The 24147-nt window shown below is 43.4% G+C and overlaps 1 long non-coding RNA gene across 1 annotated transcript in view; it reads left to right on the forward strand.

Annotated features, from left to right (window-relative positions):
* Positions 1 to 462: 462 nt before the first annotated feature.
* The window catches only part of LOC309361183, a 187318-nt gene continuing 163633 nt past the window's right edge, over positions 463 to 24147 (forward strand). The window contains exons 1-2 of the long non-coding RNA XR_014164375.1: positions 463 to 592; positions 20285 to 20406. This is a non-coding gene — a long non-coding RNA (uncharacterized lncRNA). The remainder of the gene's footprint in view (positions 593 to 20284; positions 20407 to 24147) is intronic.

A 24147-nucleotide genomic window follows, 5' to 3' on the forward strand; every position in this document is an offset into this window, starting at 1 on the left:
CAATTTTGTAATTATCTTTGTTGTGTTTTACATCCTTGTCTCGTTCCTCTATTAAAACTAATCAAATTCAAAATTCTTCCGTTTGTAACAATCTGGAACGTTGGGTTTTTATAAATCATTTTAATCCAATTAGAGTATTCTATAGGGAAACCAAATTTACGTAACACAAACCCTATGAATTCTTTATATATTCTGTGAAAAGCCTTTCCTGCATCTAATGACAATATCATAAACTCCTCTTCATCTGCATTTAAATTTATCAAATCTATTGTTAATCTGATGTTATCTGTAGCTTGTCTTGTTTTTATAAAACCTTTTTGATTATTAGGTATCAAGTCTTGAATAACTTTTTGTAATTTTGCCGCCAATATTGCATTCAAAATCTTTGCATCAACATTCATTGATGATATTGGTCTATAATTTCCACATTTAGTAGGGTCTTTGTTAGGACCAACACCAGCTGATGACATGGCTCCCCAAATCTCTTTTCTGATGAGAGCAGCTTTTGCATCTCACTTGGAAATGAAGGACCCAGAGTCTGGAGGAAGAATGGGGAGGCACACAATGCCAGATGCATGAAGTCCAATGTGAAGTTTCCACAGTCTGTGTTGATTTGGGGAGCCATGTCATCAGCTGGTGTTGGTCCACTGTGCTTCATTAAGTCCAGGGTCAACACAGCCATCTACCAAGAGATTTTGCAGCACTTCATGCTTCCTTCCGCAGACGAGCTTTATGGGGATGCTGATTTCATTTTCCAGCAGGATTTTGTCACCTGCCCACAGTGCCAAAAGTACCAAAACCTGGTTCAATGCCCATGGGATTACTGTGCTTGATTGGCCAGCAAACCCACCTGACCTGAACCCCATAGAGAATCTATGGGGCATTGGCAAGAGAAGGATGAGAGACATGAGACCGAACAATGTAGAAGAGCTGAAGGCTGCTATTGAAGCTTCCTGGTCTTCCATAACACCTCAGCAGTGCCACAGGCTGATAGCATCCATGCCACGCCGCATTGAGGCAGTAATTGATGCAAAAGGGGCCCAAACCAAGTACTGAGTACATGTGCATGCTTCTACTTCTCAGAGGTCCAATATTGCTCTATTTGCAGTCCTTGTTTTGCTGATTTCATTTAATATTCTAATTTTCTGAGATTGTTAATTTGGGGTTTTCATCAGCTGTACACCATAAACATCACAATTGTAAAAAATAAACGCTTGACATATCTCGCTTTGCATGTCATGAGTCTATCTCATATATTAGTTTCACCTTTTAAGTTGAATTACTGAAATAAATGAACTTTTCCACAATATTCTAATTTTTCGAGTTTCACCTCATTGATGATATTGGTCTATAATTTGCACATTTAGTAGGGTCTTTGTTAGGTTTTGGTATAATTATTATTAAAGCTTCATTGAATGTTGTAGCAGATATACCTTTATGAGCTATTTCCTCATAGACATCTAGAAGTCTGGTGACTTGTCGATTTTTGAATATTTTATACCATTCTATAGGAAAACCGTCTGGTGCAGGTGATTTCCCATTCCCTCTTGTTTCTATTACATTCTCACTATCTAATATATTTAGGGGTGCTGATAGCATATCTTTTTGATCTTCTTCAATAGTTGGTATTTTAATATATTGAAAGAAGTTCTCCACCTCCTCTGATTTATTTTCTGGCCCTTCATATAATTCTTTGTAGAATTAAAAAAATTCATTATTTATATCTACTGATGAGGTTGCTACGATGTTATTTTCATTTCTTATTAAGGGTATTCTTTGGTTCGCTTTCTTTTGTTTTAGATGATTAGCTAGAATTTTTGTCGGTCTTTCTCCCTGTTCCCAATATATTTGTCTTAGACTTAGTAGGCTGAACTCAATTTTTTGAGCTAGTATATTATTCAGTTCTAATGTTAGTTGTATTATTTCATATGTAATCTTAGATGGGTTATTTGCCATATCGCCCCACAGTGTTTTTAAAGAAGTTTTTAGATTATTTTCTTTTAATCTTTGCAGCTTGGCTTTGTTGGCAGAAAAGGATATTATCTTCCCTCTGATGTGAGCTTTATATCCTTCCCATTCCATCAGTCTTGACGTTGAAGATTTGGAGTTATTTGTAAAATACATTTGTGTTTCTTGGGTTATATATTGAATAAAGTTTTTTTCATTTAATAATGATATATTAAGATACCATCTCCTCATGCCTTCCTGGGTTTTAGATAAATTATATTCCAGTATTATTGCTGAGTGATCAGCCATAATGGGAATATCAATGTCACATTGCCTAGTAAATGTATGTAATGATGCTGATCTTAGGAAAAAGTCGATTTTATGCTGGGTATTACGAATTCCTGCATAATATGTATATGATTTTTCCTTAGGGTGGTGCAATCTCCATGAACCCACCAAATTCCATTGTATCATGGCAACCGCATTCCTGAAACACCAGCGGGAACTTCACACAGGCTGCCACCGGCAGAGCCAATGGAAATTGATGGAGCCCGCATGCGGGAAAATTCAAAGGCTGAAATCCCAAGGAAAAAGGAGTGAAGGGATTGGAAGTCAGCCAAAAAGTGCTTCCTCTGCCAGTGTCCGGGCCATTTTGCCAAGGCTTGTCTGCAGTGTAAAGGCTGGCAAGGAATGGTGGAGTTGGCCCAGTGGTGTCGTGGCACCAGCGGTCCCTCACCTTTGGGTTGGCACACTGTGTGGAACACTGGGGGAGGAGGAACCATGAAAGAGGTCGCCAGGGCGAGTCTGGGGGAGAGGAAGAGGATTCCGCAGCAATATGCGGATTTTGAGGACATCTTCAGCGAGCGGGAGGCTAACAAGCTACCACCCCACCGACCATATGATTGTCAGATCAATTTGGTGCCAGCGGCCAAGCTGCCAGCAGGTAAGCTGTACTCAATGTCCAACCAAGAAATACAAGATTTAAGGGAGTTTATTGATAAGAACTTGAGTAGAGGTTTTATCAGGGAATCCAAGGCAGTAGGAGGTAGTCCCGTGTTCTTTGTGGACAAGAGGAGGATGAAAGAACACCGTCTGGTGGTGGACTTTAGGATCGTGAACAGCCTAACAGAACCCCTGGCCTTCCCCATGCCCAGAATTGACGACGTTTTGGCGAGAGTCAGGAGGGGCAGAATTTTTACCAAGCTTGACCTCCAAGGAGCATACAACCTGATCAGGGTGAGGGAAGGAGACGAATGGAAGACGACCATGTTCACCCCCCTAGGGGCATTTGAGTATCTCGTTATGCCGTTCGGATTACAGGGCGGCAGCCCGTGTTTCCAGGCTTTCATGCACCACGTACTGGGCTCCCTACTGTACCAGAACTGCATTTGCTTTTTGGATGACATCTTGATCTTTTCTGAGTATGAGGAACAGCACGTTCGGGACGTTCGGCAAGTGTTGGAGAAACTAAAGGAGCATCAGTTATGGGTCAAGCTGGAGAAATGCCAGTTCCATGCTTGGGAAGTAGAGTTCCTTGGGTACCGGCTATCGGATAAAGGACTGGCCATGGATCGGGAGAAGGTGAAGGCAGTGTTAGACTGGAAAAGCCCAAAGATGAAGAAGGATGTACAGAGGTTCCTGGGCTTCAGCAACTTCTACTGAAAGTTTATCAAGAACTTTGCGCATCTGTCCGTGCCCATAACTGATTGTCTCAGTGGGAAGAAAAAGTTTGTGTGGACAAAGAAAGCGCAGCAGGCTTTTGAAGACTTAATGAAGGTCTTTGCGTCAGAGTAGCAGCTCCTGCACGTGGACCCTGGCAAAACATTCACCCTTCAGCCAGTCACTTCCAGCCAGTCACAGAAAGGGGGGGCTGTTCTTCTACAAAGGGGCACTATATGTACCGGGAGAGTCCCTGAGGGCCAAAGTCCTCAAAAAGCTTCATGACAACCCCGCAGCTGGGCACTTTGGTCAACATAAGACCATGTTGTTAGTCACGAGGCAGTTCTGGTGGCTCAAGGTAAGGGAGGGTGTACGGGAATATGTCCGAGGGTGTGACAGGTATCAGAGAGCCAAGAGGGAAAGGGTGGCACCGGCGGGGTTGCTAGAACCCTTATCAACACCGGGGAGACCCTAGGAGGTGGTGTCCATAGACTTCATGATGGACCTGCCCAGGTCTGCTGTCAAAGATGTGTCACTTTGTGGCATGTTCTCATGCAGTGACAGCTGAGGAAACTGCCAAGCTGTTCGTGGATCAAGTCTTTTGACTGCATGGGGTCCCATCGAGGGTAATATCCAACCGTGGAAGGCAGTTCACCTCACGTTTCTGGCACAAACTCATGAGTTCTTTGCAGGTAGACGTGAGCTTCTTGACAGCAAGGCACCCAGAAACCAACGGACAGGCCGAGAGAGCGAACGCTATTTTGAAGCAGTACCTGTGCTGTTACGTCAATCAGCAGCAGACTGGTTGGGTGGAGAAATTAGCACTGGCAGAATTTGCATACAATAATGCAGAACACGTGTCCACGGGGATGAGTCCATTTCTTGCCAATTATGGGTGTCACCCCAGGGTCTTTCCAAGGCGGGGGTAGGAGGAATGGAGTGTCCCAGCCACAGAACAGTTTGCAGAAGAGATGGAGGCCATACACCAACAGCTTAAAATGAATCTGGAGAGAGCCAAAGAGGCGTACTAGAGAGAGGCAGACAAGCATAGGAGGCCAGGATAAGTCATCTGGGTGGGGGACAAGGTGTGGCTGTCATCTCAGGGGCTGCAAGAAAGGGCAGCCCTGGAGAGTGGGTCCCTTTGAGGTGACACATCAGGTCAACCCAGTGGTGTTCAGGCTGAAATTGCCAGATAACATGAGGATACTGTTGGAATCTCAAGCCTTGTCAGAGGAACTTGCCACTCTCCAGGCACCCGGCTTGAGCTCCTTGTTGACCTCCCCGTCTGCGACTCCCGGCAGGATACAGGCGAGGTCTCTATCGGCGATCCTCCTCAAACGTGAGAAGAACACACCACTCTTCCCTCCTCCCTGCCTTCCCAAGGAAGGGGAAAGAGACAGACAGAAATGTATTTACATGCCTTTATTTCTGTCTTTGCAGCAGTACAGAGAAACACGTCTGCACTCTCCAAACACCAACAGCAGAGAGAGAGACTCCACCCCTGTACTTCCAGTACAGGTCAGATGACACTCTGAGCTAACATCCGGTGCTCAGTACAGTGAATAGACTGTCCCTTTGTTCCCACGGTACAGTCCCAAACATCAACATCCTGTTTGGCTTTCCAGCCAGCTGCAGCTCGCTGCTGCATTGCTCCTTTTTCGTAACATACTCCCCCAAAAGAATCAATGCGTGCTGCAAGCAAAGCTTGATCCAGAGAAGAAAACAAACAGTTGTTATACATATAACACTCCCCTGTTGTTTCAGTTCCACCCTTGGAACTCCCCGTCGCTGGTTTCCCCAGTGTACCTCTTTGGTTGTCTGGCTTCCAAGGAATGAGTGCATCTGCATTACCTTGGCTAGCAACTCTCTGTTGTGTCTTTGTCTCTGACTTAGACACAGTTTCAACCTGTCCTCGGTTGTGTACAACAGCAACACATGCAACAGCTAAGTTGGCAAACTCTTTTGAATACCTCTTGGGTGGTACACCCTTTGTAACTCTCTCAGACCTACGTATAAGGTGCTGATCCTCTCTGCTCACTGGTTCAGCCTCTGGACTCTTTGGAGAACCCAGTACCAATTGTAAACAGTGGTTCGTCCTCCGCCTGTGAAGGTCTAGCCATTATGTGAGATTTCCTCTCAATGACTGTGTCAACTGAGCTCCTTGAGCTACTACTGTCACTCTCGGTACCACTGTAATCAGTAAAATCATCATCATCATCTGAATTGTCCTCTGTGGGAAATGTGTGAACAATTACTCTCTCCTGTTCAGGAGCACTCTCTAGAAATTTTGTGAGAATCACCTGACCAGATTCAGACAAAATTACTCTGTAGAGACCCTTTTCATATCCCACAAAAATGCCTCTGGCATTCTTTACTCCCCCTGGAGCCTCTGTCCTCACATGAGACCCAAAAACTTTGAAATGGGTAACAGAAGGTTTTCTATGGAACAGCTTCTCAAAAGGAGAACTTCCCAACTCTTTTGAAACCTTTCTCAACCACGTGTAACAATAAGACATTAACGACTCCGCCCAGAACTCATGTGGCAGATGTGAACTAAGCAATTGCGCTTGCATCCCCTTTTGCAATTCTTTGTTCACCCGTACACAGACACCCCTGTTCCATGCTTCCGCTGAAACAGCAACCTTGTGCCTTATCCCTTTCTTCTGCAGGAACTCCTGAAAATCCTGTAAAAGAAAAATTGGCTTCTCATCTGTGAAAAGACAATCGATATTAGCATCATGCACATTTTTAACCTTGTCACAAAACTCTTTAAACCTTTCTAAGGCTTCTTGTGGTTTCTCTAACATAAAAACCCAGACATAATGAGAGAAACAATCCACACACACAAGGTAATATCTTGCATTGCCTCTAGATGGTGCTAGAGGACCAATCACATCAGCATACACCCGCTGAAAAGCCTTGTCGACTCTGGTCACCTTCCTGGCGTCCTTTGCCACACCTGCGAGAGAAATCATGTTAGAATCAGATGAATTACATTTCATGTAATCACTTTGATCAAAAGTCAACAAGTACAGTCCATCTTTCTCTCTGGCAGAAAGATACAACTCTCCATCTTTGAAGATCTCGCAGCTTTCACCATCATAGGACAGTTTCAGTCCTTTCTTTGCAATCTGCAAAACACTCAGCAGATTGAATTTCAACTCAGGAACCAAGTACACATTGTCTATAGTCAAGTTCAGACTCTCAAGATACACAGTCCCAAACCCGGTCGCTTCCAGCTCCTGACCGTTGGCCTGCTTCACAGTAAAGCTTTGCTTCTTAAACAGATACATCCGGTGTTTCACAGTTCTCTGCTTTCGCCTTACAGGGAGGGGCACGGCTTCCCAACCCAGCGTAGAAGAACGGGAACTCTGTAATGAAGTAAAGGAGATACTTGACTCCAGGTGGAATGGGCATCAACTAGAGTACTTGGTTGTCAGTTCGGAGAATGCTTGGATTCCGGCGGAGCGTGTGACTGAGGAGTATCTCTTAGAGGATTTCCACGCTCTCTTCCCGCACAAACCCAAACCCCAGCAGAGGTTATTTGGGGAAGTGTTTGGACCTACAGAGGACGAGGGGGACTTCAAGGGATTCACATCCTCAGGGTTGGGGGATGGAATCTGGGACGAGGTTGCCGAGGTCTCTGATGAGGAGGAACCTGCCTGGGGCTTCCCGCCAGGGCAGGGAAAGTCGAGGGAATGGGAAGCAGTTTTTGACTCCACAGATGTGGAAAACGATTCTTTCATCAGGTTCCCCCCCTCCTGCTGAAACCAGTGAGTGGGAAGCAGCCATGGACACTACCAACGGGGAGCGGAGTTTTGAGGGGGGGGTGGATGTCGGGGAACTGCCATCAGAACAGGGAAGGGAGGTAGAGGGGCCGTTGGGATACAGGGATCCTCCAAAAGTCTTGTGAAGCAATTCCTCTTCCTGCAGTGGGGATAGCCACACCTCCAGTGGGGAAGAGGGAAAGGGATCAAGGGATGCTGTTGTGAGCCCCAGCACTGCTCCTGGTCAAGCCGGCCAGGAGGAAAGCACGCCCCTTCTGTCGCCCACCCTGCGCAGAGGTGTAAAACGCAAGGAAGGAAAGAAAAGGCTGGGGGTAACAAAGGTCTTATGTTGGGACAAAACCGGAAAAAGCCACTCCCGGATTCTGCTAGTCATTGAGGCAGGCATGAACTTTGGGGTTCTGCACTGTAAATAGTTTTGCACCAAATAAAACCTGTAAAAGACACGTCGGAGTCCTGCCTGGTTACTCATGAGCAACCACCCTTGCCATCTGACAGATATTGACTGTGGAAAGGCATTCTGCCTCCATTTCAGTGATCTTTGACAGTGACTTTCCACTCCTACCATTCCTGTTCATGGAACATTTATTTGATTCTTATTAGTTTGTGACTCCATGCACATATTATATGCCTTCTGTATATGAATTTTGAAACAGTATAGTGTTATAAAAATATTGTCAGTATATTATTAGCTGGTGTGTTGCTTGTTGTTCAGCGTTCCGTTTTGCAACACAGGGGATTTTCTTTGGTGTCACATTTGTAGAGCAAAGCACTTTCAGCAGTGTTTTTATATACAGTGGTACCTCGGGTTAAGTACTTAATTCGTTCCAGAGGTCCGTTCTTAACCTGAAGCACCACTTTAGCTAATGGGGCCTCCTGCTGCCGCTGCGCCGTCAGAACCCGATTTCTGTTCTTATCCTGAAGCAAAGTTCTTAACCTGAAGCACTATTTCTAGGTTAGCAGAGTGTGTAACCTGAAGTGTATGTAACCTGAAGCGTATGTAACCCAAGGTACCACTGTAGACATTTAATCAAGAACAAAAATATTTTATCTAGACTTGAAGAGTTCAATTTATCCCACAGTCTTACTCGAGAGATTGAATCAAATGCAGCTTTCAGATAAAAGAAAGCTGCTCTCAGGGATGTAGCTGAATCGCCTGGGAAGAGACTGACTCTGAGGATGAAGGAATGCCATTACAGAGGGAACCAGAGTCTGACTCTGGAGATGAGGGAGTGCAGTCACAGACAGAGCAAGAGTGGGTAAGTTCAGCCCCCTTTCATCAAGAGTTCCCAGACTCAGAGCAGGAGACTCGGAAAGCTCGCAGGCGGGGTGTGTGTCAGGCACCGGGGAAATGGCTTCCATCCCCCCTTTGGCCATGCATCAGCAGAGCAAAGCAATTAGTCCCTTACCAGTTTAAAAGTATTTAATGATCACAGACAAAGAACAAAGCAGCATTCTAGGAGTGACGGTGCTCCCATTAGGTTTTCCTCATCCTTCCCCCTGAGCCATCCCCATCAGTTCCCCTTCTTGCCACCTGATCTTGCAACCACCAAGCCTTCTGCATAGCAACTTTATCAGCTCTCCTTGCCTTTGGAGAGAGAGGTTAGACACTTTCCAGTGAAGGGGAGTCAGCTATCTCTCTCTCTTCCTGTTCTGCTTCTCCTAACTGTTCCCCACTCAGCTCTGCCCAGCTATTGTATTCTGAACTATGTCCCTCTGCAAACCAAGTCTCTGTTGGGATACTGCCAGGGAGATATGGCCCATCATGGCCCCCACGTCGCCTCCGGACGATCCATCGATCTCCCGTAGATACAGTATCAGCAATTAGCGACACGAGCTCCAGAAAATAGCTTGCCACATTCCAGAACTGATGCACGCTCTATCAGCAGAATTCACACAGCGAAATTTGCATGCAGGAGAGTATTATTTAGAAATTTATTCAGCGTTGGTCAGAACAAAGAAAAGACATGACTGCCTGCTTCGGTCTGCTCAGGCAGAGAGAGAAACGAAAGCATAGACACAACAGAAACATCCTGTGAACAGGAAATACGCAGACTCAGTGACTCACAAAGCCTGCTCCCTTTTAAGGTGGAACAGAAATATCCTAACATCCTCCCCCTTTCCGTGTAACCTGTAGTACCTGTGGTTCAACCCAATTGCAACCTCTGTACATAAACCTTAAGTTGTTCTCTTAGACAACAGATCAGCAGGAATTTCATTTCCTGCCATGTAGGACACCTGAATGAGTCCTTTCTGAATACACTCTCTTGCATGATGTAGCTTAATCTGCAAGTACTTGGTTCTTTGCTTGCAACTCTCTGAGTTCAGCAAAGCCAAACAGGATCTATTGTCTTGATACACTTGTATAGGACATTTCACAGAAACTCCAATGTCCTTAAACAGTTGCATCAACCATTCACAATCCATGAGTGAAAATGACAGAGCATTGAGTTCTGCTTCACAGGAACTTAGGCTTACTGTTGTCTGCTTCCTGCACAGCCAGTCAAACAGACAGTGGTTGTACATGTAGCATACTCCAGAAGTCTGACCCAAAAATTTTAAAATGCTTTACACATGGCTTTCTTTTGTGAAGCATCTTGTATGGGGTGCAATTTACAACAGACTGGTACCTCCTGTTATACACGTGACAGAAAAACGAAAGAGCTTCGGCCCAAAAGGGATTGGGCAGCCCCGAATAATGTAACAATGTTCTGATTCCTTGCTGCAGGGTCTGGTTTATTCTCTCACATAAACCATTCTGCCAGGGTGACCTGGGCGTGGCAACCCTATGCTCAATGCCCTGTTCAGAAAGAAAAGCCTCAAACTCCTCTGAACAAAACTCACCACCCTTGTCACTGAAAAAATAATGTACATTTTCATTGTGTACATTCTCGAGCCATTTACAAAACTGGCGAAACTTGGTAAAGGCTTCAGACTTTTTCTGCAACATATAGACCCATACATATCTTGAATAGGCATCTATCAAAACCATGAAAAACCTCGAATTGCCTCTAGAGAGCGCTAGAGGCCCCACTAAGTCTGCATGAATGACTCCGCAGCATTAAGTGAGCTCTGCAATGAGCTGGTGTATTACAAGCAGTTGTTGAGAGATTTGAGCATACAATGCAATTCTCCAATTCAGGTGTATGTTGACAATCAAGCTTGTATAACGCTAAGTAAAACTGAACAGTTTAAATCCAGATCTAAACATGTGGCTGTAAAATACCAAAATGTGTTATGTAATGTACAGAGAAATGTCATTGCATGTGAATATGTTCAGAGTGCTGAAAATGTTGCTGACATATTTATGAAACCGTTGTCGTTTGTAAAGAACAAGCAAATGTGTGAAAGCTTGGGTTTCCAGAACAAAGTTGGGTAAAATACTCTGTATGTGCTCAGAAGTTAATTGCACTGTGTGTGAGCTGTGAGGGGGTGTTGGGAAACTGTGTACATGCAGCTACTCACACAGAGGCAATTAAAGTTTGGCAGACAGCCAGAAGGCAATCTGAAAGAGTAAGTCTGCCTGGTGATAACAAAGGCATGGAGAGCTCCCTGACTGGTCAAGCTCTCTCAAGGGAGTAATAATTAATGGCCTACTAACTGGAATGTGTTAGTTCAGTGTTCAGTATTTCAGTGTTCAGTGAGTGTAGGAGTTGTGAGTCATGTCAGAGAGAGCTAGCTAAATATCTGTGTTCGGTTCCTGTAAATAGTCCACTGTATATAATAAACACCTAACTACAAGTTCCTGGTTCCTGCTTCGTCTATCCTGTCTGCAGGCAAGTTGCCAATTGCTTCCGTGGATTCTGCGTTTACTCTGCTAGGTCTGGCTAAGGTCCTGCAACTAGTCAGAAAGTTGCGAAACACCAATAGGTTTTACCAATAGAACAGTCACAACTATTTGATCTGGTTCCTTCTTTTTTTAAAAAACTTTATTTAAGAAAAATACACATATATACAAGTCCAAAAGAAGTACTACATATATCCAGGTCAAGAATAAAGAGAGAAAAAGAAATGAGAAATAAAAAGAAAAAAAAGAGAAACAAGAACGAGCAACGAGGTTGCGGAATAGAAAAAAGAAAGAAAAAAGAGTTTTAACCCTTACACTTACATACATTTGACTTCCATTTACCTCAGCTTAGGATTATATAATCTCATATATCTTCTGCAGTTGTTCTTATTGTATCTTTACACGTCATAGGAGTTAATTATCGTCTACTGTCAAATTCTTAATTCCAAGATTGTTCTCAATATAGTTTAGAAATTTAGTCCAATCATCTTTCAGTTTTACAATATTGTCATGCCTAATACATTGTGTTAGTCTCGCCAATTCTATGTATTGAAATAACTTCACCTGCCACTCTCCCATCGTAGGTATATCGGTGGATTTCCATTTTTTTGCTATTAAAATCCTCGCCGCGGCTGTAGCATATTGGAAGAAGGTCTGGTCTGTGTTTTTTATTTCCTCACCAATCATGCCTAGGAGGAACGCTTCGGGTTTCTTGGGAAAATTATACTTCAAGATTTTCTTTAACTCCTCATAAATTTGTCCCCAAAACCTCTTCACCTCATCACAGGTCCACCAAATATGGAAGAAGGTCCCTACTTTATCTTTACATCTCCAGCAAGTATTGTCTACAGTTCTGTACATTCTCCCTAATTTTGCCAGAGTCAGGTACCATCGGTACATCATTTTGTCCAAATTCTCACGCAGGGCTGCACACGCTGTAAATTTCATGCCCTTCTTCCAGAGGATCTGCCATTTATCATATCCTATCTCATGTCCTAGGTCTCTAAGGAAAGGACCAAATCGTCGGCGTAGGCCTTTAATTTGTATTCCTTCTCTCCAACTCTTATTCCCCTTATGTTTGGAGTCTCCCTTATTTTATTTGCCACTGTTTCTAAAACCATAATAAACAACAAGGGTGACAAAGGGCAACCCTGCCTTGTACCTTTCATAATCGGGAAGTGTTTGGACAAGTTATTATTAATAATCAGCCTGGCCTGTTGGTCTGAATATATTGCCTTAATACCCTTCATATAAGGGCCTACTATTCCTGCTTTTTCGAGATTTTGTAATAAGAATTTCCAGGATACACAATCGAAGGCTTTTTCTGCATCAATAAAGATCAGGGCCGCTGGTATATCTGGCCTCGCCTCCAAGTACTCAATAATATCTAAAACGTGCCGGACGTTATCCTTCTGCTGTCTGCCGGGGAGGAATCCCGCCTGAACTTTATGGATATATTTCTTTAGATGTTTCTTAAGCCTATTTGCCATGATGTCTGCGAAGATCTTATAATCACCATTCAATAATGAAATTGGCCTATAGTTTTTTATATCTGTTTTTTCGTTTTCAGTTTTTGGAATTAACGTAATATATGCTTCTTTCCAAGATCCAGGAATCCTCCCCTCTTGGAAGATATTATTTATAACCTCCGTGAGCACTGGTGCTAATAAGTCTACCAACTTTTTATAGTATTTTGAGGGCAGACCATCCGGTCCAGGAGCTTTTCCATTCTTCATCTTAATGATAGCCTCCTTAATCTCATCAACTGTCACCTCCTTGTTCAGTTGTGCACAGTCCTCTTCTGTAAAATATTTCCCTCCACATTGATCCAGATAATTTTTTATTTCTAAGCTATCCTCTTCTCTTTCATACAGCTTTTCAAAAAATTTAATAAACCTATTTTCTATTTCATCTGGGTCTTCTATAACATTATCCTCCACTACTAATTTGTTGATCACATTTTGTTTCTTTCTTTTCCTTAACTGCCACACAAGTAGCTTCCCCATTTTGTTCGCCGACTCAAAATATTTCTGTCTTGTAAATTTAATTTTCTGTTCTATCTCTTGGTTTAATATGGCTGAGTATTGGGACTGCAGCACTTTCGTAGCTCGGTTGATCTCTTCATCTGTCGGGTTTATAGTCAATTTCCTTTCACAATTCCTCAATTGGGCCAGAATACCTTCCTTCTTTTTTTCCCTTAGCTTCCTTCTATAATTATTTTGTTGAATTAAAAAGCCCCTTAGTACTGCCTTACTGGCATCCCACACCGACTCTATTGGGGTATCTTTATTCAGATTTAACTCAAAATAATCTTTCAGGGTACTTTTAGCCAACTCCACCACTTCTTCAATTTCAAATAAATATTCATTCATCCTCCACCTAAACTGTCCTTTTAATTCATTTTTTATTTCCAAAACCAGGGGGCAGTGATCAGAGAGAGTCCTGGGTTGTATCTCACATCTCTTGACTCTCCACGAAAAGGCCCTTGTCACCATTTCTGGTCAATCCTGCCCCAGCTCTGGTGAGGTTCAGAGTAGTGAGTAAACTGTTTAGTAGTGGGGTTTTTATGCCTCCAAATGTCAATTAGGTCTAAATTTTCCTCTAAGTCGCTAAAGGATTTAGGGAGTTTCCCCCGGTTTGTATTCCCCTGTTTTTCACTTCTGTCCAAACTCGGGACTGGCACACCATTCATATCTCCAAGCAAGATTAATTTATAAGATTCAAGTTCCAACAATATACTTTCGAGTTTCTCAAAAAACTCTGCTCTATTTGTATTCGGGGCATAGACTGTCACTACATTAATTTTTTCCCCCCGGAAGTTTAATTGAATCCCTAATATTCTACCTTCCTCATCTTTGCAGATTTGTACTGGCTCCCACTTTTCTTTAACATAAATTACCACTCCTTTTTTCTTATTTACATCCGAATTAATAAATTCTACTCCCAATTTTTTATTCACCAAAATATGTCTATGTTTCTTAGCTATGTGTGTTTCCTGGAAACAGATTACATCATATTTTTTTGTTTTTCAGAACTTTCTCAATTTTATTCCTTTTAACTTTCTCGTTCAACCCGTTCACGTTCCATGATAAAAGTTTTAAAGTATCCACTATTATTTATTTTCTTCGATTACTTTGCCTCTAACCGAAGTCTCAAATTAAAATCTAGCGCCTTTATTTCCTAGAAGCCCCTCCTCTTCTGCCGCCCTTTCTCCCACTACGGCTTCATCGTCTTCGTCTCCTGATTCCATTGTCCTCTCTCCTGATTCCGTCATCCTTTCCCCCCTCCCTTCCTCTTTCTCCTGTCCAATCCCTTTCTCCTCCTCCTTGTCCCTTGCTCTATACTCTGCCTTTCCCAGCTCTCTTTCATACCTTCTCATAAACTTCTCCACCTCCTGTATATCCGTCAGTCTAAATTTTTTATCTTTATAGAAGAAAGCGATCCCTTCTGGGAACTCCCACCTAAATTGTATTCCATTTCTCTTTAGAACGGCTACCACTTGCCTATAACCTTCTCTTTTTCGTAACAACCTAATTGGAATTTCTTTGTAGATAATAATAGGCCTTCCCTCGATTCTTAATTTGTTGCGGTAGCTCGTCCTTAAGATTAAGTTTCTCATTTCCAGTGAGTTAAATATCACCAAACAATCCCCCAGAAATTTATTAATTTTTAAATGCTGTGGTCTTGACATTCTAAATGCATTATCTATCTTGAGAGCTATCTCTTCTTCTTTCAAACCCAGCCACTTAGAGAGCTCCTTAATCATTTTCTTTCTTATATCCTCATTTCTTTCCTCTGCCACTCCTCTAAATTTTAGATGAAGCTGCTTTTGTCGCATATCTGCCATGGCAAGGTTGTCCCAAATCCTGTCTTGTGATTTATTTAGCTCTCTTAACTCTTCTTTCATCTTCCCTGTCTCTTTTTTCTGTTCCCTCATCTCTTTCTGTAGTTTTTTGTTAGACTCCTCAATTATTTTAGATTTTACAGATAGATCTTGAATCTTGGTTGAGAGTTCTCCAACTGCCCCTTCTATTTTTTTGTCAATCAACTCATGTATCTCCCCTAACTTATTTTCCATGTATAGTTCATTTTGCTTAAATTCTTCCTTTATTTTTGCCCATAAATTGTCTAAATCTTTGATTTCTTCCTGACGGGATGTCTTTCTTTCCCCCGGGGTCCCACCCACTTTCTTCCCATCTTTCCCCTCCTTCCCCATCATTATCAAATTATCTGATCTTCCCCTCCGCTGATTGCCTCTTTTATCCTATTCTTTCTTCCTTCCCTCTTAAGACTCCCAGTAATGCAATATACATAAACCACATGCACACTCAGTCCCGAAACACCGGGGGGCGATGATTCCGTAGTATTTCCGTAGTATTCCCGGGGAGAGGTGCCAGTTGGGAAGTATATGTTGGTTTCACGCGACACCCAGGTGTTTTCTCTCACTTCACTCTATCTTCTCTCTTACCACTTTAATTATCCACACCTGAATCACACAGGAGATGGAGGTTCGTTACCCTTAAAGGCGTATTGTCCTTAACAGTTTATTGTCCTGCTGGGGGTCCAGTTTAAATTACTCCAATTACTCCGCTATGGAATCTCCTCCCTGTAGATCACGATCTCAGTCCAAATCCCGTTCAGCGTAGCATAAACCTCTCACATCAAGCCAAGTTGTCCTTATTAAAAAGCTACACTGCTCGGCCCACCCTGGATCCAACTCCCGCTGCCAAAAAGGCTGCCGCTTGAAATGAGAGCCTGGAGGACTGAAGGGCGGCTAAAGGGGAGTCTTTTAAAATCTTCTTCTCACTTCCAGTCTCTCTATCCCCTTTGCCGCTTCTCCCTTAACGTGGTTTCTCCGCTCTTTGTACTTCCTCAGTCTGTATTTCCTTAATGGAGGGAGCGTGGGGATGCCGGAGGAGCTCAGTGTAAATGATATAAATGAATCAAGCAACGTAAATGATACAAACCTCGCCGGTGAGGTAACAGATACTCAAAGTGCGACAGATACCCAGGGATTCGATTGGCGTCGTTATTATTAGTTATAGATTGTTGAATTAAAATACGTCCTTACCCCATTAACTGTGTTAACGCGGGTACTCAGTACTCAATACCGACTCGGATCGCGCTCACTCAGTCAGACTGGTCACAAACCTCTTCACTCCTGCGACTCCCCTTCTGCGCCATCTTAAGTCCGCTGCCGAGTAAAATCCCACATAGAATCTGATGGGAAAAAAAGACGTCCAGGCGCCTCCCAGCTTCTAAACAGACTTCGTGCTTTGAAGAGAGCACGTCAAAAGAAAAACACTACACACACTGGGAACCCCGTTCTTATCTTGAGGGAGCCCGTCGCCGTTCCCAGTTGAAGCTCAGGGCGTCACGTTGTGGAGTCGGCACTTTCCCATATCGCGCTGGCGGCCCTTCGTTCTCTCTCTCTGTCCAACCAGAAGAGTGGGTCGACCGCTTCCACGCTGCTGGGAGCCTGTCCCCCAAGGGTTCCCCCCTTGGAGTTTTGGGGTACGCTGCGCCCTCACGTCCTCCCCCACACCTCCACAACGCCCAGAAAACCGGGAGCAGGTTCTCCGCGCTTCCTCACTGTCCGCGACCGGAACCGGAAGTCGTCACGTGCCTTCTCTATTTGATCTGGTTCCAAAGAGCAGAGGCCACTCTGCAGAAGGAATCTCTCTGGGAGGTGATTAATGATCCTCCTCAGAATCCGACTGCTGCACAGCAAGAGAGACCAGAAGGCCAGAGCCACCATTATCTTGGGGATTGATGATATCATCATCATCATCATTAAACCTTTTATTGGCATCACATACAAACACCCAAACATCCAAAACAAATCAATACAGAATTACCACTTCCCCAGTGCAACAAAACATTTGCTAAAAGAAAGGAGGCAGAGCAGTCTATCGTCACATCTCTAGGTCTCCAGGGAGATCAGACGTCTGCAGTGTATTTCAACGACAAAAAAACAAATAGAGATATTTAGCCACTAATTTGGTGAGCTCCTGATCATTCCCCAGGAATAGAAAATGTATGACCTCCAACTCTGGTTTACATTTGGGGATGCAGAATTGATCTAGAAATTGCTGACGGAGATCAGCATATAGTTTACAATTAAGAACCATATGTGTAAGGGTTTCCACCAGGTGGTTTTCACATGGGCAAGTTCTTTCTCCTTCCACCCTGCCTGAGAACCTTCCCCAAAGGAGGTTTGATGGATTTGAATTAAACCTGGCCAGCGAAAATGCCCTTCTTTCTTGAGGGTTAAGCAGAAATTCAAGGTAACTGTGGTTAGTTTCAAGTGCCCAAGAAAGTTGAAAATAAAGAGGGGAACATGTTTTCTCTGCTGCTACTGTTAGTTCCTAGCGCTCAATATCCCACAACCTAGTTTTTATTATAGCCTTGGCAGATGGTAGGGACATTGATCGCAAAAGTTCCACTGAAGCCCGAGTCGCTGTACCTTCTTGTTAAACTGTTGTAGCCCTGGGGAAAGAAAGAGGTCTAACAAAACTTCGCTGAGGAGAGGATCTTTATCTGATGTAAGGCAGATGTTTAACCAGCTTAGAATAAATCTCACCCAGGTGACAGTCTCTACCTTGTGTTGACCTCCCTCTAGACACAAGGCTACATAGGGTACACAGCATGGGACAGTAAAAATCTTGAAGAGGAAAGTTGCCTGCACTCGTTCCAGCAACTGGGTAAGCCCTGGCAGCCAGACTGGGATACCATAGAGCAACTGAGCTATAATTTTGGCATGGAAGACCTTAAGGACAGAAGAGATATGCAAATTACCTCGTTATGAAAAAACACATTGTGGCCTGCATAAACATCTTACTGGCTTCACCGCCATTGCACGGTGTGTGGACCAGAGAAGCCTATGGGGGTTCCAAGATGGCGACGGCTTAGCAAGCAGGCTTCAGAGCTCCACAGATAACAGGACTGTAATTAGTTTTGATTGCCACCCAGGGAAGTAATTTTTCCTTTTTTTTACTTCTCTACTTTTAAACTTACCAACCTACTGAGATTCTAACAGCACCTTCTTGTCTATGCTATGGGAAACATCTTGGGCAAGTTCTGTGAAGCATCCTGGGCAGGCCGCCAGCTGTTAAGTATTAACCACCAACTCCCTTCTATACTTTGTCCCTGAATCTCCTGGCAGTCTCCACACGGAGAAGCTCTTAAATTGAACAAACTGAGCACTTTCTATTTTTTCTCTTTTTCGGTTGGGGAAACCTCTCCTTGTTTACTCCACACGGTGACGCTATGCCTGCTAGTAAACGCTACAGGGACCCAGAGGATGTAGCTCTCTCACCGGTTTCCAAACAATCTAAAATAGAGGACTTTTTAAAAACAAATCTGCTTTTATAGTTCCGTCAAAAAACTGGTTTTCTCCCCTTGAAGATGATTGTGAGTGTGGGGAGAGTATTCAAGGTGAGAGTGTGGAACTGGATCCAGCAATGGGGCAAGTTGCTCCTGTGCCGCTAAGAGAGGAAGGAATAATAAGCAGGGAGAGCACCCAATTAACTCTAATTGCAAGAACGGTTGAGCATATTTTCCAACAAATTAGAGGTATTGCCTCTCAAATAACCCAATTATCCAAAGAGGTCTACAGTTTATCAGTTAATAACAAGCAGGCATTAACAGAACACCATAGTACCAAAGTGAATTGGCGACAACAAGAGCAGACCCCTAAGCTTGGCATAGAAGGTGCAGAGGCTCTTAAAACAAACTCTTCTTATTTAATCTTCCAACCAAAAAAGATCTGCATGACAATTTGTGGAAGGCCACATCAAACTCCTAACTGGAAAGGTGCCCAGCGTTCCAAACGACATTTATCAGACTTACTTGGCATTGGACTTACAGAGATCGACTTAGTTGGGACTGAACCCTTGAATACCACAAACCAAATCCAAAAAAATATTTTTCCTCTACTAGACTGCCCTCCCTGATTCACAAGCTGAAATTCAGATTGTCAAGCAGAGGAGTTTTTCCAACCCGGGTATTTTGCAATCCTATTGTTGCACCCTTATGTAAGATGAGGACTGATGCTTCAGAGGGGCTCACAAAACCAAAGCCTGGATCCCCAATGGAAGTAATGACATCGCAAAAAAAACTTGACAGGAGGAGAGGAAACAGACATGCCTGAGTTGAATTCGCAGGATCATGCCCAACATCAAAATAACCAGGTGAGCCAAAAGGAACAGCCGATTCCTCTAGACAATCATCTTCAGGAATCTGAGCACTCTGTAAATCCTTTGGAAGAGGATTTTCTCAGCTCCTTTAGTAATCTCCCTCAGGAAGAGCAACAAACAGTCATCAAGAGGCTTGATCTTATGAGCTAGACATAGAAAAAGATTAAAGAATTGGAGGTAGAGACTGACAATAGACCGAATGACCACAACAGAATGATAACTACAGGTGAAACTCGAAAAATTAGAATATCGTGGAAAAGTTCATTTATTTCAGTAATTCAACTTAAAAGGTGAAACTAATATATGAGATAGACTCATGACATACAAAGCGAGATATGTCAAGCCTTTATTTGTTATAATTGTGACGATTATGGGGTACAGCTGATAAAAACCCCAAATTAACAATCTCAGAAAATTAGAATATTGTGAAAAGGTGCAGTGGCTATTCAATCCATAACACCTGCAATGGGTTCAGTAGGAAGCACAATCATGGGGATGGCTGCTGACCTGACAGTTGTGCAGAAAGCCATCATTGAGACCCTCCATAAGGAGGGAAAGCCTCAAACGGCAATTGCAGAAGTTGGATGTTCCCAAAGTGCTGTATCGAAGCACATTAATGGAAAGTTATGCGGAAGGGGAAAGTGCGGAAGAAAAAGGTGCACAAGCAGCAGGGATGACCACAGCCTGGAGAGGATTGTCAGGAAAAGACCATTCAAACGTGTTGGGGACTTTCACAAGGAGTGGACTGAGGCTGGAGTTAGTGCATCAAGAGCTACCACACACAGACGAATCCTGGAGATGGCCGTCAAATGTTGTATTCCTCTTGTCAAGCCGCTCCTGAACAAGAAACGACGCCAGAAGCATCTTGCCTGGGCTAAAGGGAAAAAAAGAACTGGGCTGTTGCTCAGTGGTTCCAAGTCCTCTTTTCTGATGAGAGCAACTTTTGCATCTCATTTGGAAACCAAGGACCCAGAGTCTGGGGGAAGAATGGGGAGGCACACAATGCCAGATGCTTGAAGTCCAGTGTGAAGTGTTGATTTGGGGAGCCATGCCATCAGCTGGTGTTGGTCCACTGTGCTTCATTAAGTCCAGGGTCAACGCAGCCGTCTACCAGGAGATTTTGAAGAACTTCATGCTTCCTTCTGCAGACGAGCTTTATGGGGATGCTGATTTCATTTTCCAGCAGGAATTGGCATGGGCCCACACTGCCAAAAGTACCAAAACCTGGTTCAGTGCCCATGGGATTACTGTGCTTGATTGGCCAGCAAACTCGCCTGACCTGAACCCCATAGAGAATCTATGGGGCATTGCCAAGAGAAAGATGAGAGACATGAGACCGAGCAATGCAGAAGAGCTGAAGGCTGCTATTGAAGCTTCCTGGTCTTCCATAACACCTCAGCAGTGCCACAGGCTGATCGCATCCATGCCACGCCGCATTGAGGCAGTAATTGATGCAAAAGGGGCCCAAACCAAGTACTGAGTACATATGCATGCTTCTACTTTTCATAGGTCCAACATTGCTCTATTTGCAGTCCTTGTTTTGCTGATTTGATTTAATATTCTAATTTTCTGAGATTGTTAATTTGGGGTTTTCATCAGCTGTGTGCCATAATATCACAATTATAACAAATAAAGGCTTGACATATCTCGCTTTGCATGTCATGAGTCTATCTCATATATTAGTTTCATATTTTAAGTTGAATTACTGAAATAAATGAACTTTTCCATGATATTCTAATTTTCTGAGTTTCACCTGTATAGAACAACCGGAGTACTGGACAAAGATGAGATACTTAGATGAGGAGGTGTCAAGAAATACACCTAAGGAATCCCTGCTGGTGAGCAATTTGCAAAGAAAAGGCCCAGTGATTACAAATGTGAGTACTTTATGTACGAGGACTGAAATAATTGAACATCTGGATCATTCCACCAGCATTAGCAATACTCTGTTGCCTCAAAAACTGGTAAACTCCAAGAATACATTGGCCAGCAGTTGACTAAGTGTAAATCACTGTAAAACAATTAAACTTCTCTCATGGAATGTAACAGGGTGGACAAACAAGATCCAAGACAGTGATTTCTCTTCCTATCTACAAACACATGATATCATTGAGGCATCTAATCATAGGCTGCATTTTTATCAAGGCTTATATTTTGATCAGGGTCTGTATTTTAAAATGAGCTTAAAGATTTTCAAATGTTTTATGCCAGGCAGAAGACCAGCTGCCTAAGTACTTTGGCAAGATGTTTATCCTCCTGGACAAGGGGGCCCCCTGATTTATAGCAGAAAACAATTCTCAAAGTCGTAAAAAGGGAATTACAGGCTGAGAGCAAAGGTTACACTGACCCTACATATTACAGAATATAAAAAAGCTGAGAAAAAACATAATTAAGAGTTGGTAAATAGTAAAATAAAACCATGTGCCTCCCATTAAACTTGAGCCATATCTTCCTAAGGTTAAAGAGCAAATGGAGAAAGCAACTGGCTGGAGAAGGGGAGTGTAAACAGAAGAAGAGGCTTTTTCCTATTTTATTTTGAGGCTGTAAACTGTTCCTTCCTTTTTACTTTGAGAAGGTTTATTCTTCTAAAAAGCTATCTATGATAAATGTATGAAATATATTGGCTTAAATGTAATTATGCAAAGGATCTAGAAAGAAAGAAATGTTAAATTCTTATTTCATAGAGTCTTATAGCTGTAGGAGACCAGAGGGGCAAACGAGCCCAGCCCCCTGCCAGACAGGAAACGCCATCGAGCACTCCTGACATATGGTTGTCAGGCCTTTGTTTAAAGACCTCCAAAAAGGAGATCTTTCATTGATGATGCATGAGAATGTGAACCCAAGATCTCTGACATCTGTTTAAGATAAAAATTTAAAACTATTAACCATCTGTTTTGGAGGGCAATAGGGCAAGGAGGGCAAGAGGTGAGCTGGTAATTAAGGTTTCTTGTTGAGACAAATGTAAGATATATGACTACTTATTTGTCATTTACAGTTAGAAGAATATATAGCTTTTTGTTTCCCATAAAAGGCAATAGGAAATGGGTGTATCTTTTAGGATTGGTTCTAGCAAACAGCCAATGGGAATTTCAACCAGGCTGATTGGACAGAGGCAGCCAAAGGAGGAGCAAGGAGGCTGGGCTGAGGGAATATAAGTGCTGGCCATAATGGCAGGAGCCCAGGCCAGAGCTTGGTAACCATATACCACTGTGCCTCTCATTTATTTGTCTGACAAATAAATTATTATTTTAATTTCTCTATTGCTGCGTTGAATATTTCATTCCAGCTAAGCGTTAACCACAAGCAGGGTGCTACATTTTATGGTGCCCCTGTGACTCGGATAAGTGGTCTGCTGGAACGCAGCCCCTTCGCCCTAGCGGGCAGGGTACAAGAGGGAGGACCACTAACTGCTTTACCCAGCGCGCACTGGAACATTTTTCCAGGGGAACGCAGAAGTCTTGTCTGTCTGTCCGCTCACTGGCGGCGACGGACCGGGGGGAACCAGAGAAATAAACAGGCAACTAGCTAAGGGTAAGTGCACTAAGGGGTTTTGGCCCTCCAATTAATTGGGAGGAAGAGAAGTCCTGATCAAACTTCTGCGTCTCAGTAAGGGGGAACTGAGTACGCTAGGTGGTTGGGTACATCAGATGGTGGTCTGGTGGAGGAAAAGGGAAAGGTTGGGAGGTAGAGTGTGGTGAAGTATCCAGCGCATTGTATGTGTGAGAAAGTACAGAACAATCTGTAGCTGACCTGAGTGTGGAGTGGGTAGTACTTCGGTTCCCAGTAAGGCGACTTCACCTGGGCAAGGAACCTCACGAAGCGAGTGTGTGAGTGACTGAGTGGATACTTCACAGGGCCATACAATGGGAGTTGGGGGTTCAAAGGGGGAAAATACACCTCTTGGATGTATGTTAGATAATTTTAAGAAAGCCTTCTCAGGGGCATATGGAGTCAAAATGACGCCAGAGCGCTTGAGAACGTTATGTGAATTACAGTGGCTGAAACAAAATACTGAATGGCCATCTCAGGGAACCTTTGATATAAATTTAGTAAGCAAACTTTGGTCTAATATCGCCAAAGAAACTGGAGGGTGCCCAGAACAATTTTCATATATAGATTCTTGGCTGAGCACATTAAATAAAAATCCTCCATGGATAAGGGAATGCAAAGTCCAACGATGCAAATTATTGGCTGTAAAAGCCGAAGCTAGGAAAGGAATCTTGCCAAATAAACTCAAACCCATTTTTGAGGGACCAGAGGAAGAGGTGCTTCTACCTCCACCCTATGCTCCACATCGAAGGGAGCCTAATCCAAACACTCCACCAGTTGTAACCCCAAGGCAAGAAAGTGGAATGAATAATGGGGGTGGAGTCACAGAGCTTGATTCCTTGATAGATTATGATAAATATCTTCAGGAGGCATTGGAGTCTTATAATAAAGCCCAAGCAGAAGTGGTTATTCCACCTGTGAGTCCCAGTAGACCTCCATCTACAGTCTCTGTTAGTGGAACAACTGATTGCCCACCCCAAACCCCTGTACATCCTAGTCCTAGAGAACTATTACAAAAGCTACAGGGAGACCTTGATCGGTCAGCAAGCAATACAGCCAGGCGTATAAAGCTGCTAAAAGAACGCCTAGGGACAGATACCATCCCTTATGATTTGAGGCCCCTAGAGCAAAGCGAAGAGAAAGGTCACGTAGTAGCCCCTCTTAGAAGAGTATTTGATGCACTTGAGGAGCCTGTGCTGGTTAACGGGCAACCCGGACCAAG

This window comes from Podarcis melisellensis, assembly GCF_964234715.1.
Source record: "Podarcis melisellensis genome assembly, chromosome: W".
Classification (NCBI taxonomy): Eukaryota; Metazoa; Chordata; class Lepidosauria; order Squamata; family Lacertidae; genus Podarcis; species Podarcis melisellensis.